We start from the raw sequence: 17,243 nt of genomic DNA, 5'->3' as shown, positions 1-17,243 counted from the left end.
TTCATGTCAGCTCGGAACTCGCCGAGCAGTTAGATCCAATGGAGCTCTCCTCCATAAACGAGCTCTTGGATCGCATCACCGCCCTGGGAGTCGCTACGGATTATGACCAGATTGGGCTTAAGCCCGATCTGAGAGAGATTAACTCTCCCCAAGTCACCCATCACGTTGCCGTGGTAGAGGGACAGTGCGGCGACCCCTCATCTATCTTAAGGACAAGCTACGTCCGAATTCCCGATCCCTCCAAGCCGGATACCCGCGGAGGGGAGGATATCACTCAAGACCTGAACCTAGAGTCAGGCGATGGACTGGATTCATTGGACAACATCCAGAATCCAAATTTTCGAGTTCGGAATTTCCTCGGCCTCTGAGCCTCAGATGGGGTGAGGCTTCAGATTTAATTCCACCCACCCACCCGAACATAAGCGATCTATCCCAAATCAGGCAAGAGCCCGAAGAAATAGTACATCATTACTGGGCCAGATTCCTCCTGGTTAGGAACAGGATAAGGGACTGCCGCGAGGAAGATGCAATCTCACTCTTCTGCAATAATTGCATGGACAAGGGAATCCTCAACGCCATAAGTCGCCGTGATATTACACGCTTCACTGACTTGGCGTCCATTATATGAAAGTACTGTGCGATGGAAAGCGCTTGGAAAACCAAAATAAAATTGGATCATGTCGCAAGTTTTGGCCGACTTCATCGCAGAATGGATGGAGGCCGGACTCCCTAAAGAGTACGGCACATATTCAAATTGGATCATGCATTTCGACGGCTCCAAGATGTTGGCCGGACTAGGGGCTGGCGTCGTTTTGACGTCTCCCATAGGAGACACAGTTCAATACGTACTCCAGATTATGTACACAGACTCCAACAATGCAGCCGAATATGAGGCCCTTTTACATGGTCTCCGGATGGCAGTATCCATGGGCATTCAACGCCTAGAGGTGCGCGGGGACTCAAACCTCGCAATACCCCAAATAAATGGAGACTTCGATGCCAAGGATCCAAAATTGGCAGCTTACCGCAACGCCGTCCTAAAAATGTCAGCTCGGTTCGAAGGGCTTGAATTTCACCATATAGCCTGGGAAAATAATCAGGCAGCAGATGTCCTGGCACGCATCGACGCAAAACGCGATGTAGTCCCCCCAACATCTTCTTGGAAAGGCTGTTCAAGCCATCCATCGTATGGGAAGGGGAGCCGAACAATAACAGCCCGGACCCAACCGCACTGCCCGACACCGAACATTCTGACACAATCGGAGGCTCTACCAATGAAATAACACCTTCAGCCCACGTAATAATGGCCATCATCGCCCCGTGGACAGAACCATTCCTCGCCTACCTTACTAGGCAGGAACTCCCCGAGGACCAAAATGAGGCACGCTGCATAGTGCGGCGATCCAAAGCCTACAAAGTCCACGAGGGAGAGCTTTATAAGAAAAGCACTACCGGAGTCCTTCAAAGGTGCATCTCCGAAGAGGAAGGGCGGAACCTCCTGGCTGAAATTCATGCCGGACTAGGCGGTCATCACGCTGCAGCTCGGTCCCTTGTAAGCAAGGCCTTCCGTACAGGCTTTTATTGGCCGACGGCCCGGGCAGACGCCCAGGACTTAGTCCAACGATGCGCTGGTTTCCAGCTCTTTGCAAACCAAAGCCATATGCCACCCACCGCCCTCCAAACTATCCCCATCACTTGGCCCTTCGCAGTCTGGGGGCTTGACATGGTTGGACCCCTTAAAGGCGGAACCCACAAGCAAAAATACTTACTGGTCATGGTGGATAAGTTCACCAAATGGATGGAAGCCAAGCCTATTAAGACGGCCGAATCCGGACCGGTGATAGACTTTATATCTGGGGTTGTACACTATTACGGCGTCCCCCACAGCATCATCACTGATAACGGCACGAACTTTACGGCCGACGAGGTAAAACTCTGGTGCAAAAACATGGGCATCAAGCTCGATTATGCTTCCGTCTATCACCCACAAACTAACGGCCAGGTCGAACGTGCAAATGGTCTTATCATGAGCGGCATCAAACCCAGATTAGTGCGGTCCCTCAAGGAATCTAACACGCATTGGGTAGAGGAGCTCGACTCCATACTCTGGGGGCTGCGGACCATGCCGAATCGCACCACCGGATACACACCATTCTTTATGGTGTACGGCGCAGAGGCAGTTTTGCCTTGCGACATAATTCATGACTCACCTCGAGTGCGCATGTACGAAGAAAGAGAAGCCGAGCTCGATCGGCAGGACAGTTTGGACGCATTGGAGGAGGAGCGCGATGTGGCAAAAGCCCGTTCCGCATTCTATCAACAGCAGGCTCGAAGATACCAAAGCAGAGAAGTACGGGCCAAAAATTACAACGTTGGCGAATTAGTTCTACGCCTGCCGGACAAGAAAAAGGACAAACTCAAGCCCAAGTGGGAAGGTCCCTTCATAATTGACCAAGTCCTGACTGGTGGAGCGTACCGCCTGCGAGATGCATCGGATAACTGACTCGAGCCGAACCCATGGAACGCAGCCCGTCTCCGAAGATTCTACGCCTAGCGCCGGACTCTGTGGTCGTCTCCTTCCTCTGTCCATTTTTTATATACTGTCTGTCTTACATTTCTCTCCTTCTCCCCTTCCTTTCTCTTATAGCCTTTAAAGGCTCATCAACTGACGTGCTATTCGCACTCATTAAACCTGGGGGCTTCTTTTAACAGAAGCTTATTTATACGGGCTTCATGCCCAACACATGCGTTACACTTCCGCATGTACCTTTTATTTCACCATTATATGCATCGATATGACTTAAGTTTTGGCCAAGCTGGGTTGCCTGGCTCCTGTGCTTACCGCTACGTCCCCGTTTATTCGGCTAGGCGGTAAAGGGAGCACCTCTGTGATTGTTACAGCCGGATCAGCCGGATGTGTACCTCAGACTGGGTGAAGCCGAAAGCTAGCGTTCTTAAGGGAATATTCGGTCGGTGACCTAAAAGATGATCTTTTTACTTATTTATTTATGCGCCCCCAGATGCTTTTTCCTGCGTCTTTTTCGTAGAATGGGCATGCACTTTAGGGCATGCCTCCCAGGGAAAGGAACCCCTAACGGAACTATTCTCCCTGGAAGATGTTTCTTACTAACCATGTAATATAACATAATTAGTCAGGCACTTGTCTGTTCATGCACTAATGACCCCTATGCCTGGTCTCCATGCATTCCCCGATTCTTATATAACTGCATGGGAATTCGGACACACTCCGGACCGTCAGGTCCCGAGGCTGAAGCGAAAAGGTCGGCCATGACAAATGATCTATAATCCGGCTAGAAGGCATTATAAATGTCAATTAAATTACATAGTCATTCTGACTGATTGTATTCCTCTTCAATACCATCTAACAGGCTGTCTAATTTACAGTCCTGCTGGGAATACTTTGCGGCCAATTCTACTTGGCCGTACACTAAGCTTACAAGGATCTCCTTCCCATCGGGCCCCACAGGACCGACCTCGGCCATGTGGTTCGGGTCAGCCTTTGTGTACCACGTCTTCACCATGGCCCAGGCCTCCCTAGCGCCTTGACGGGAGGCCGATATCTTCCACAATCGGAACCGCCGCCGTGCTCCCTTTAGCTTCTCCGCAAGCTCTCCAAGACCTTCGGGCATGGAGATGGATGGCCACAGGGCCTGGGCGACGCCTTGCATCGCCTGCCGAACTCGCTCGAGCAGTTGCGAGAGCTCGAGAAGAAGGTCCCCGTAGAACCGGGCATCTCCTCTGCAGGATGACCTGTTAGCACACCTACAGACATTACTCTGTTAGTCGACTTCCCCGCCGAACTCTTTTTTTCAAAGGTTCGTTCAAGCACTTACTAAATATGCCGCGCCGAAGCCGCTGATTCTCCTTAACGGAGTCTGACAGCTGGGCACGAACATCTTTCAGTTCGACGCCCAGCTTGGTGTTGGCATCTTGGAGATCGTTCTTCTCCCGCCTCACCTTTGTCAGCACCTTCTCACCAGCCTTCAGCTGGTGTAGGAGGTGTTGCCTTTCCGGATTCAATCCGGCGCCATCTGCAATTTCATTTGTCAGATTTGCACCCATGCCGTGCTTCGCAAAATACTTATCTTTTGAAGTGTATATTACCAGAGGGGGTCTCCTTGGGGTCCCCTGCCACGGCTAGTGTGGCCTCAAGTTGGGCTTTGCACTCTTCAAGCTCCTTGGACAGTAGGTAATTCTTTTCTGTAAGAACCTGCATAACAAATGATCCTTAAATCAGTTATTCTAACCGTTTCAAGTCTCGGGGGCTACTGATATATATAATTACCAAAATTTTCTTACCCGTATGTCTTTTACATAGTGCTCCGTGGCTCTGGCTAGACCATTTTGAGCGGCACGAAGATACGCATCTCCCGAATTGAAGGCATCTAATGCCTCTCGGGAGAAACAAGCGTCGCGAAGAATTGTTCGGCGACGCCTGTGGTTCATGGCACTCTCCACCTCAGAGTCGGTGGCAGACAACCTGTCCACATCCTCCGTCGGAGGAGCGTCCGGTGCGCGCCTTGTGTTTGCCTCCGCCTCCGGACCCGGCTTTGGAGCCTGGCTGGTGGAGGCGCGATTAGCAGCCTCTCTGGATATATAGTCTAGCGAGGTCTCTTTGTCCTGAAGAGAGCACGAGTGTTAATATGCCTTGAAGGTATAACACCTGGGATAAGGGGGCGCGCCATACCTTTGCGCTGACGCCTCGGTCCGGACTGCACCTCTTTTCTGCCCACGGGGCCCTGCGGCCCCTCGTTGGCTTGTCGCCGCAGGTTCGGCCTCCCGTCTCAAAAACCTCCCCTGCAAAGCTCGGTTGTAATCAGGAAACTGAAAACACGAGAGGGAGGACCCTTATTCGGGGTACTGGGACTTCGATCTCAGTTACCTGGGAGGCCGGGATTAGCCCTGGGTAATCGGCCGTAATGGCCACCAAGGCGTTGTCCTTTCTCAATTGTTGGAACATTCCATCAATCAGCTCCACAGATAAGTCCGGATCCTCTTGAGAGGCCGGGTTGAGGGACCGTCCTGGGTCCTCGAGTTGTGGAGGAGGGCTGTTTATTTCTTTAACAGCCTGGCGCAGTTCCTGCGTTGAAGTCGTTAGACTGAATGTTTAACAATGGGAATAGGGCAGGTAAATGTGACCACTTACCCAGCTTGGGGGATTGTACATAGAAAATCCACCCTTTGGGTCGACGCGGAGAAAATCCTCCTCTTCTCCCTTGTACAAAGCGGACAAGGCCTTTGTTAGAGCCGCAGCCGAATCTGGCCCCTTACGGCCGTAGCAGGTGGCGTCGTCCTCCCCGTTGAAGTCCCACATGGGGTGGCCTCTATACTATAGCGGCTGCACCCCTCGCATGATGCATGCGGCCATGACCCCGATCATGGTCAGTCCGGAATGAGCTAACAATCTTATCCGGCCCATCAGGTAAAGGACGTCCTTGTCACTTTCCCTCTGAGGGCTCCGTGGACGCCAACTTAGGCGCTTCTTTAGTGGAGCACTGTCGAACTCAGGGAGGCCGATCCGGACAGGGTCCGGCAGTGGGACATCCTCTATGTAAAACCATTCCGAAGGCCAGTCCTCGGACGCCTTCTTTGGGGTTCCGGATAGATATCCGATCCCGGCGATGCGCCACACTTTGGCTCCACCCACTTGATATATTGACCCCTTCTGAGAACGGGGCACTAGGCAGAATAGCTCTTTCCACAGCCCGAAATGAGCCCCAACACCCAAAAACAGCTCGCAGAGGGCTACGAAGCCCGCGATATGCAATACTGAGGCAGGCGTGAGATTGTGTGGCTGGAGGCCATAGAACTCCAGGAGCCCCCGGAGAAACGAATGTATTGGAAATCCGAGCCCTCTTATTAAATAAGGGACGAGGCATACCCGCTCTCCTTTGGAGGGATTAGGGCCACTCTCCGCTTGCTCTCCGCCATTATAGATGGCAAGACCGGCTCGAACCGGGACCATATAGGCCGAGGGGAGAAATCCCTTGGTCTGGAGCGTCACTAGCTCGCTATGCGGGATGGAGCATCTCTCCCAATATCCAGGCTGAGGGATGGAAGGGCGAAAGGAGGAGTTGCAACGGCTGGCCATGGTGGTATGGACCTTTGTCGGATGCGCTCTGATGAACACTCGCGAAGGGGAAAAGGTGTGGTTTGGATCTAGATCCTCGTCCCCTTAAATGGGCGGCTCATTTACGCGGCTAGGGGTGTGGATGTAAAAACACTCAGACTTTTCATATTCGTTTGACACGTGGGAGACGGCCATTACTGGGCGTAGAAGCCAAGGAGCGCAACATTTACAAGAAGCCGGACTTTATTCAACAGGTACACGGAATTTGGAGGAGAACCCGCCTTGTAATGCCAAAGACAATCTGCGCGCCGGACTCATTGTCATTGAAGCCTGGTTCGGGGGCTACTGAGGGAGTCCTGGATTAGGGGGTGTCCGAATGGCCGGACTATACCTTCGGCCGGACTCCTGGACTATGAAGATACAAGATTGAAGACTTCGTCCCGTGTCCGGAAGGGACTTTCCTTGGCGTGGAAGGCAAGCTTGGCGATACGGATATATAGATCTCCTACCATTGTAACCGACTTGGTGTAACCCTAACCCTCTTCGGTGTCTATATAAACCGGAGGGTTTTAGTCCGTAGGACAACATACAGAACAACAATCATACCATAGGCTAGCCTCTAGGGTTTAGCCTCTCCGATCTCGTGGTAGATCTACTCTTGTACTACCCATATCATCAATATTAATCAAGCAGGACGTAGGGTTTTACCTCCATCAAGAGGGCCCGAACCTGGGTAAAACTTCATGTCCCTTGCCTCCTGTTACCATCCGGCCTAGACGCACAGTTCGGGACCCCCTACCCGAGATCCGCCGGTTTTGACACCGACAGTGATGGTATCAATAAACCCATCTACATCGTCACGATGTGGTTCCTCTATTTTGCCCTCGAAAGGGATCAAACAAACTCGACAAAAATCATAAAGTGACATCTTCTTAACCACATCATATAAATGAAACTCTACTGAAGGAGGTGATTCTCTAGGATAATAGTAGAAGTTTTGCACAAAAGTATTGGTGAGTAAGAGATACTGTTCGCGTTGGTTGTGGAGGAAGTCGGTGAAGCCTGCATTATTAGCCAATTCATAAAAATCCTCATAAATCCCGGCGGCTCTCAAGAAATCATCGGAGGGCCATTAACACGGCCTAACCTCCGCGGTGCGAGGCAAATTATATTTTGGCTTCTGTGCCTCTTCATTTTGCTTTTCCCTTAGCTTTGGCTCGATGAGCTCCTCAAAAATCTCTTCATCATTTTCTAAAAAATTCTGAAATTTTTAGTATCATCAAAATAAAGATGAACCAAACTCAATAATGTTGATAGCAACTACTCATACAAGTGTTTAGAGCTTATATCATGCATCAAAACTACTTGGAACCATATAAATTTGACATGCAAGCTCAAGAACATGGTCACCTGGGCAGCACAAATTTGCAATGAATAAAGCACTAGAACAAAAACTAATTGGACCAATGGAGGAGTCACATACCAAGGAACAATCTCTCCAAGCAGTTTTGTGAGAGGTACTTTGAGCAAGGAGATCAAAAATGGCAGCAAGATGAGCTTGAACTCGTGCTTGAGCTGGTTGTTCGTGTTTGTGGGAGGAAGAAGGAGTGTGTGGGTGAAAGGATAAGTAGAGGAGGGCCACCGTGGGCCCACGAGGTAGGGGGCGCGCCCAGGGGGGTAGGGCGCGCCCCTGACCCTCGTGGCCAGGTGCCAGCTACTCCTGTTGTGTTCTTAGTGCCAAATATTCTAGAAAAAAATCATATTTAAATTTCAGGGCATTTGGAGAACTTTTATTTTCGGGGTATGTTTATATTGCACGGATAATTCAGATAACAGACAGAAAATACTATTTTTATTTTATTTAGAATAAATAACACAAAGTAAAAGTGGGATACAGAAGGTTGTGCCTTCTAGTTTCACCCATCTCATGCTCATCAAAAGGAATCCACTAACAAGGTTGATTAGGTCTTGTTAACGAACTCATTCCGAATAACATGGAACCGGAGAAATTTCGAATAACACTATGTTACCTCAATGGGGATATGCACATCCCCAATAATAAGAATATCATATTTCTTCTTGACAGTAGGAAGAGGAAATTCAAAACCTCCAAATATAATCGATGTAATTTTTCCAATAGAGTTGATACTATGAACTTGAGGTTGTTTCCTCGGAAAGTGTACCGTATGCTCATTACCATTAACATGAAAAGTGACATTGCCCTTGGTGCAATCAATAACAGCCCCTGCAGTATTCAAAAAGGGTCTTCCAAGAATAATAGACATACTATCGTCCTCAGGAATATCATGTAACGCCCTCGATGCGGCTATATCTCCCACGTGTCGAAGCATGACTTAGAGGCATAACCGCATTGAAAGCAATGTCGCAAGTGAGGTAATCTTCACTCAACCCATGTAATACATAAGGGACAGAGATACATAGTTGGCTTACAATTGCCACTTCACACAATTACATGAATAAAGCATTACATCAATCAGATACAATCAAGGTCCAACCACGGGACCAAAATAAAAGAAGACTACCCCAAAAGCTACACAGATCCCCGATCGTCCCGACTGGGCTCCACTACTGATCAACTAGAATGAAACAACACTAAGGACAAGATCTTCATCGAGCTCCTCTTGAGCTTGGTTGCGTCACCTGCTCGGTAACATCAGCACCTGCAAACTGGTTTTGGAAGTATTTGTGAGTCACGGGGACTCAGCAATCTCACACCCTCGTGATCAAGACTATTTAAGCTTAAGGGTAAGGTAAAGGTATGAGGTGGAGCTGCAGCAAGCGACTAGCATATATGGTGGCTAACCTATTCGCAAAAGAGAGCGAGAAGAGAAGGCAAAAGCACGGTCGAACAACTATGATCAAGAAGTGATCCTAGAACAACCTACGTCAAGCATAACTCCAACACCGTGTTCACTTCCCGGACTCCACCGAGAAGAGACCATCATGGTTACACACACGGTTGATGTATTTTAATTAAGATCAACTTCAGGTTTTCTACAACCGGACATAAACAAATTCCCATCTGCCCATAACCGCGGGCACGACTTTCGAAAGTTCAAATCCCTACAGGGGTGTCCCAACTTAGCCCATGACAAGCTCTCACAGTCAACGAAGGATATTCCTTCTAGCGGGAAGACCCGATCAGACTCGGAATCCTGGTTACAAGACATTTTGACAATGGTAAAACAAGACCAGCAAAGCCACCCGAATGTGCCGACAAATCCCGATAGGAGCTGCACATATCTCATTCTCAGGGCACACCGGATTGTCCAAATTTCCGGTAGGCCAGCCCAGAGTTGCCCCTGGTGGCCACCTGCGGTTGACAAGTTGGACCAACACTCAGAGGAGCACTGGCCCAGGGGTTTAAATAAAGATGACCCTTGGGCAGGCCTACCCAAGGGAAAGAAAAGGCTAGGTGGCAAATGGTAAAACCATTGTTGGGCCTTGATGGAGGAGTTTTATTCAAGGCGAACTGTCAAGGGGTTCCCATTATAACCCAACCGCGTAAGGAACGCAAAATCCGGGAACATAACACCGATATGACGGAAACTAGGGCAGCAAGAGTGGAACAAAACACCAGGCATAAGGCCGAGCCTTCCACCCTTTACCAAGTATATAGATGCATTAATTAGATAAGAGATATTGTGATATCCCAACAAGTAAACATGTTCCAACAAGGAACAACATCTCCATGTTCCAACAAGGAACAAACTTCAATCTTCACCTACAACTAACAACGCTATAAGAGGGGCTGAGCAAAGGGGTAACATAGCCAAACAACGGTTTGCTAGGATGAGGTGGGTTAGAGGCTTGGTTCAACAATATGGGAGGCATGACAAGCAAGTGGTAGGTACCGCAGCATAGGCATAGCAAAAGAGCGAGCAACTAGCAAGCAAAGATAGAAGTGATTTCGAGGGTATGGTCATCTTGCCTGAGATCCCGCAAGGAAGAAGAACGAGTCCATGAAGAAGACAAACAGACGTAGTCGAACGGATCCTCACAACACGACGTTACCGGATTACCGAGAAGAAGTACACCGAAAAGAAAGCAAACAACATAGTAAACAACCACTACAACAACATGGCATGATGCACAACAAGTATGATGCATTTCCAGTTTAATGAGGCATGGCATGGCAAAGTGCACAAACAATCCTACAAATTAAGTGGAGCTCATTATGCAACGGAGTTGCATATTGAAGAAAACACCACATGACTTATTTAGTTCTCTCTCGTTTATGTACCCAACAAGGTTAAATGTTGTTAGGATGGCAAGAGGTGAAGCATGATGAAACTATCTAATCTAGGCAAGTTTAAATGAGGCCGGAACAACAAAATAACAAGTCCGGAAACTCCTCATATGCAAATATTAGGTTTGGTACTGTTCTGCCCTAAACATAATTTTAGAGTTGTTAAACATGCTAGATGAGCGCATCATGTTAAACTAGGCATTTTTCTACCCCATTTACATATAAAGATTATTAGGTTTGGAGCTACGGTTATTTAGTTATGAAATAAATCATTTTAACATGGCAATAGGCAAAGTATATGCAAACATCATTTTAAACATTTTAAACATGGATGAAAATGACATATTATGAAACTAGATGAAAAACTAAGCATATTCCATATATAAATTGTTTTAATCCGATGCACGGTTATTAAGATATTAAATGCATGAAGTTTTGGGGCCGTTCTGCAAAACTGGCACTCTCTGGGAAATAGCTAAATTCATTGGACAGGAAAAAACATGATGGGCTGGAACTGAATTGGCCCAGCAGCAGGAAAAGAAAGGTGGGGCGCTGGGGGTAGCCTGACCCATGGGCCTTGGCCCGACTCGGTGGAGAGGCTCGGTCGCAGCGACTTGCTGGGCCGCGGGCGGGGCGCGATGAGGCACGAAGCGAGGACGGCCCGTGCGAGCGATGCGGTCAACGCGTCGACTGGAGCGGCGCTTGTCGTTCGATCCAGAGGAAGCAGGGCGCGGCGCTGGTCTGCGCATGGAGACGAATCGAGGCGAGCTGGGCCTTGGCGCGGGTCTGGACCAAGGGGAGGTGAAGCAGGTCACGAAGCAGAGGATCGAGCAGGCCGCGCTTCGCCTTGGAGCAGAACGACGGCGGCGACCTAGCGCGGCTCTGGCAAGGTCCAGGGCGCGGGACGGCTAGGGAGGCGGATCCGCAGCGGTGGAGACCGGATCCGGGCATGGGGTGCCCATTCCCGGTGTTGGACGGCACCGGCGACAACGTCCGCAAGCGGCGGTGGTGGTTCCTGCAGGGCGGCGGTAGTGGTGAGGAGTAGAGAGAGAGAGAGAAACGAAGGGAGAAGAAAGGAGAGGGGGCCGGGGCACTGGCCTGGATCGGGGCGACGCTTGCGAGGGTCAATGATGAGGACAGCGGGGCGGATCAGTGGCTTGCGGGGGCTCCTCTCCTCTTGATGGAGCTCGAGAACGAGGGCACGGGGAGGCAGCAGCCTCGGGCAGTGAGGAGGTCTGGCGGGAGTCACGGCTCCACGTACGACGCTGGGACGAGACAAAGGAGGTCGGCGGCGGCTGGATTGATCGGATGGATCGGACAGGAGCGGGCTGCATTGCTGATTGGGTGGCGCTGAAAACAAGGGGAAGATGGCGGCGGTGCTAGGGGATTGGGTCGAGGAGGAGCAGAAGAGCGATGGTTGGTTAGCTAGTGATCCCGAGGGGAACCAGAGAGAGTGGCGGCGCAGGGAGGATCCCTAGAAAATAGGGTTTGTCCAAAATGGACTAGGGATAGACTATATATATATGGAAAAGAAGGGAGTTGGATCATCCGATCAAAATCCGACGGTCGAGAATAGATAGGCTAGGAAAGTCTAAATAAGAAACGGAGACGTTTTGTAGATGTTTGGGGATGATCCAGACACAACGGTGGCGACAGTCCGGGTCGGGTCCGGGACAGATTTCGGACGCGCGCGGGAGGAGGTCCGCGGGCTGACGAGAGAGGTTAGGTAGGGCCTGGCGGTGAGAGGTAGTGCAGAAGGCAAAGGTCTAAGAAGAGAGAAGAGGAGAGGCCCGGCGACTGTTTTCAGAGACCGAAAACGTCCGACGATAGACCGGCTATAGTGCCGCTATAGTTTAACGTTTGGGCTATCAAATGAACCCCGAATGCGATGAAACTTGGCAGGCGACCTACTAACACTATAACAACATCGCATGCCAACTTTCAACCCAATCCGAGAACATTTTCCGGCCACTTATAAAATAATATTTCGGACATGCCGCGGGCGCATGCAAGTGTGGTTGGGCTCGGAACGGACAACGGAGAGAACTCGGAGAACCCGGACGAATGCAAGTTTTAAAACATGATGATGCAATGCACATGATGACATGATAAGATGCGACACGCAAGCAAATGACATGGCAACGACAATGAATAACTGGAAGACACCCGACACATTGATCTCGGGGCGTTACAACAAGGGTGGGAGGGCGGGAAAAACAAAGACAACTTGGGATGGATGAAATGAACACCGTTGAGAGAGCTGATAATTGATTTTTGCTGGTGTTGAAATGATTGGATCCACTTGAAGAGAAAAACACGCCGGTTGAAAAGGATTTACATGACAATCTCACTTATCATGAAGGATTGATATTCACATAGAAATATGAGAACACTGGTTAGGAAGGTATGGAATCAACATTCGACTTTGAAGCAACTTGAATACCACAACTCAAAACAAAACCAAGGATTGGCTTGCAGAATAAGACAGAACAAACATATGATAGAGATTTCGTCCGAAGTTTTCGTGGTGGGGCCTACAGAGGCTCTACAGCTCCATCATGTACAAGGCAGTGCACATGACATACGAAGCGTCCCCGAGTCGGCATAGCCAAGGACTCTTTAAGACACAACGAGACCATTGTAAAACCGACCGTGAATAGGCAGACCACTAGACGTCGAACCCCAATTTCAAATCATACATCTGTCGGAAAGATATCCTAAGAGCAACTTGAGTTCCCACTTATAAACTCCCGAAATTTTCCGGTTATGCAATCAGGTGTTGGGGATACAGGGGAAGCATAATATCTCACCCAAAACTAGCAAATCCTACATCCAGTTGTATCCATCCTTCAACACATAACCGAGAAACCTTCGGAAATCATCTACCTCAACCTTCGAAAAGCATCCGTTATACGATATGGCAATACTCCCGAACTCCCGCCCCGGTACTGGGTGGCGTCGAGGTTATCTCACCAACAACTACATAAAAGAGATTTTCGATGTCGGCGAAACTAAACTAAGGTATTCCAGAACTGCAACGATAAAATTGTGACGACAACACCTCAGAGCTCAACTCCCCGGGACACTGCCACAACCCCTAAATGACAGGAGGCACCAAGAACAATGTTCTCGTCACAAAACCATCGGAACGATTCCAAGATACCCGCGTGATCCTAAATTTATTTTAGTGAAATTTTAGAAGAGAAGAGTCAAAACTCTATGTCAGGATGCCTCACCAGAGCGACGAAGGGACTGAGGAGTAAAAATAAGTCCTAACTCTCCGATATATATAATTCCTAAATGACTCAAAACATTTCTAGACTCAATAACGCCAGCGATTCGATCAAGCAAGGGGCTCCTAAGGTCGGCGAAGGCTCTGATACCAACTTGTAACGCCCTCGATGCGGCTATATGTAGGATCGAAAGTATGTCTAGAGGGGGGTGATTAGACTACTTGACCAAATAAAAACTTAACCTTTTCCCAATTTTAGTTCTTGACAGATTTTAGCTAATTTAGGACAAGTCAAGCAATCATCACACAATTCAAGCAAGCATGCAAAGAGTATATAGGCAGCGGAAAGTAAAGCATGCAACTTGCAAGAATGTAAAGGCAAGGGTTTGGAGAATTCAAACGCTATTGGAGACATGGATGTTTTTCCCGTGGTTCGGATAGGTGGTGCTATCCTACATCCACGTTGATGGAGACTTCAACCCACGAAGGGTAACGGTTGCGCGAGTCCACACAGGGCTCCACCCAAGGGCAACGGTTGCGCGAGTCCACACAGGGCTCCACCCACGAAGGGTCCACGAAGAAGCAACCTTGTCTATCCCACCATGGCCATCGCCCACACAGGACTTGCCTCACTAGCGGTAGATCTTCACGAAGTAGGCGATCTCCTTGCCCTTACAAACTCCTTGGTTCAACTCCACAATCTTGTCGGAGGCTCCCAAGTGACACCTAGCCAATCTAGGAGACACCACTCTCCAAGAAGTAACAAATGGTGTGTAGGTAATGAACTCCTTGCTCTTGTGCTTCAAATGATAGTCTCCCCAACACTCAACTCTCTCTCATAGGATTTGGATTTGGTGGAAAGAAGGTTTGAGTGGAAAGCAACTTGGGAAGGCTAGAGATCAAGATTCATATGGTAGGAATGGAATGTCTTGGTCTCAACACATGAGTAGGTGGTTCTCTCTCAGAACATATGAGTTGGAATGGTGTGTGTGCTCTGATGGCTCTCTCATCGAATGAGGAGGAGGTGGAGGGGTATATATAGCCTCCACACAAAATCCAACCGTTACACAGTTTTCCAATCTCGGTGGGACCGAATCAATAAGCTCGGTCGGACCGAAAATGTAAACCTAGTGACCATTAGTGATTTTCGGTGGGACTGACATGCAACTCGGTAGGACCGATATGGTTAGGGTTTGGGCATAACTAATCTCGATGAGACCGATTACACAAACTCGGTGAGACCGAATTTGGTAATTAGCTAACCAGAGAGTTGGTCGGGCAAACTCGGTGGGACCGATTTGCTCTTTCGGTGAGACCGAGTGGAACTTGGTGAGACCGAAAAGTTACAAAGGGGAAACACTGAGTTTACATTGCAATCTCGGTGGGACCGATTCACTCTTTTGGTAAGACCGAAAAGTTACAAAAGGGAAACAGAGAGTTTGCAACCCCATCTCGGTGAGACCGAGATCCTTATCAGTAGAACCGAATTGCTAGGGTTTGGCAGTGGCTAATGACAAGTGAAACTCGGTGGCGCCGGATAGGAAGAATCGGTAGGACCGAGTTTGGCTTAGGGTTTAGGTCATATGTGGATATGGGAAAGTAGTTGAGGGTTTTGGAGCATATCACTAAGCACATGAAGCAAGAGGCTCATTAAGCAACACCTCCCCTCCTTAATAGTATTGGCTTTTCCTAAAGACTCAATGTGATCTTGGATCACTAAAATATAAAATGAAGAGTCTTGACCTTTTGAGCTTGAGCCAATCCTTTGTCCTTAGCATTTTGAGGGTTCCACTTTCACATCCATGCCATGCCAATCATTGAGCTTTCCTGAAATAATCATCTTGGAATAGCATTAGCTCAATGAGCTATATGTTGTTATGAATTACCAAAACCACCTAGGGATAGTTGCACTTTCACTATATCTCCCATGTGTCGAAGTACGACTTAGAGGCATAACCGCATTGAAAGCAATGTCGCAAGTGAGGTAATCTTCACTCAACCCATGTAATACATAAGGGACAGAGATACATAGTTGGCTTACAATCGCCACTTCACACAATTACATGAATAAAGCATTACATCAATCAGATACAATCATGGTCCAACTACGGAACCAAAATAAAATAAGACTACCCCAAAAGCTACACAGATCCCTGATCGTCCCGACTGGGCTCCACTATTGATCAACTAGAACGAAACAACACAAAGGACAAGATCTTCATCGAGCTCCTCCTTGAGCTTGGTTGCGTCACCTGCTCGGTAACATCAGCACCTGCAAACTGGTTTTGGAAGTACTTGTGAGTCACAGGGACTCAGCAATCTCACACCCTCGCGATCAAGACTATTTAAGCTTAAGGGTAAGGTAAAGGTATGAGGTGGAGCTGCAGCAAGCGACTAGCATATATGGTGGCTAACCTATTCGCAAAAGAGAGCGAGAAGAGAAGGCAAAAGCACGGTCGAACAACTATGATCAAGAAGTGATCCTAGAACAACCTACGTCAAGCATAACTCCAACACCGTGTTCACTTCCCGGACTCCGCCGAGAAGAGACCATCACGGTTACACATGCGGTTGATGTATTTTAATTAAGATCAACTTCAGGTTTTCTACAACCGGACATTAACAAATTCCCATCTGCCCATAACCGCGGGCACGGCTTTCGAAAGTTCAAATCCCTACAGGGGTGTCCCAACTTAGCCCATCACAAGCTCTCACGGTCAACGAAGGATATTCCTTCTAGCGGGAAGACCCGATCAGACTCGGAATCCCGGTTACAAGACATTTCGACAATGGTAAAACAAGACCAGCAAAGCCACCTGAATGTGCCGGCAAATCCCGATAGGAGCTGCACATATCTCGTTCTCAGGGCACACCGGATTGTCCAAACTTCCGGTAGGCCAGCCCAGAGTTTCCCCTGGTGGCCACCGGCGGATGACAAGTTGGACCAACACACAAAGGAGCACTGGCTCGGGTGTTTAAATAAAGATGACCCTTGGGCAGGCCTACCCAAGGGAAAGAAAAGGCTAGGTGGCAAATGGTAAAACCATGTTGGGCCTTGCTGGAGGAGTTTTATTCAAGGCGAACTATCAAGGGGTTCCCATTATAACCCAACCACGTAAGGAACGCAAAATCCGGGAACATAACACCGATATGACGGAAACTAGGGCAGCAAGAGTGGAACAAAACACCAGGCATAAGGCCGAGCCTTCCACCCTTTACCAAGTATATAGATGCATTAATTAGATAAGAGATATTGTGATATCCCAACAAGTAAACATGTTCCAACAAGGAACAACATCTCCATGTTCCAACAAGGAACAAACTTCAATCTTCACCTACAACTAACAACGCTATAAGAGGGGCTGAGCAAAGTGGTAACATAGCCAAACAACGGTTTGCTAGGATGAGGTGGGTTAGAGGCTTGGTTCAACAATATGGGAGGCATGACAAGCAAGTGGTAGGTACCGCAGCATAGGCATAGCAAAAGAGCGAGCAACTAGCAAGCAAAGATAGAAGTGATTTCGAGGGTATGGTCATCTTGCCTGAGATCCCGCAAGGAAGAAGAACGAGTCCATGAAGAAGACAAACAGACGTAGTCGAACGGATCCTCACAACACGACGTTACCGGATTACCGAGAAGAAGTACACCG

Source organism: Triticum urartu, chromosome 7, assembly GCF_003073215.2.
Source record: "Triticum urartu cultivar G1812 chromosome 7, Tu2.1, whole genome shotgun sequence".
Taxonomy (NCBI): Eukaryota; Viridiplantae; Streptophyta; class Magnoliopsida; order Poales; family Poaceae; genus Triticum; species Triticum urartu.
The sequence above is the reverse complement of the archived record's forward strand: the minus strand, read 5'-3'. Positions refer to the sequence as shown.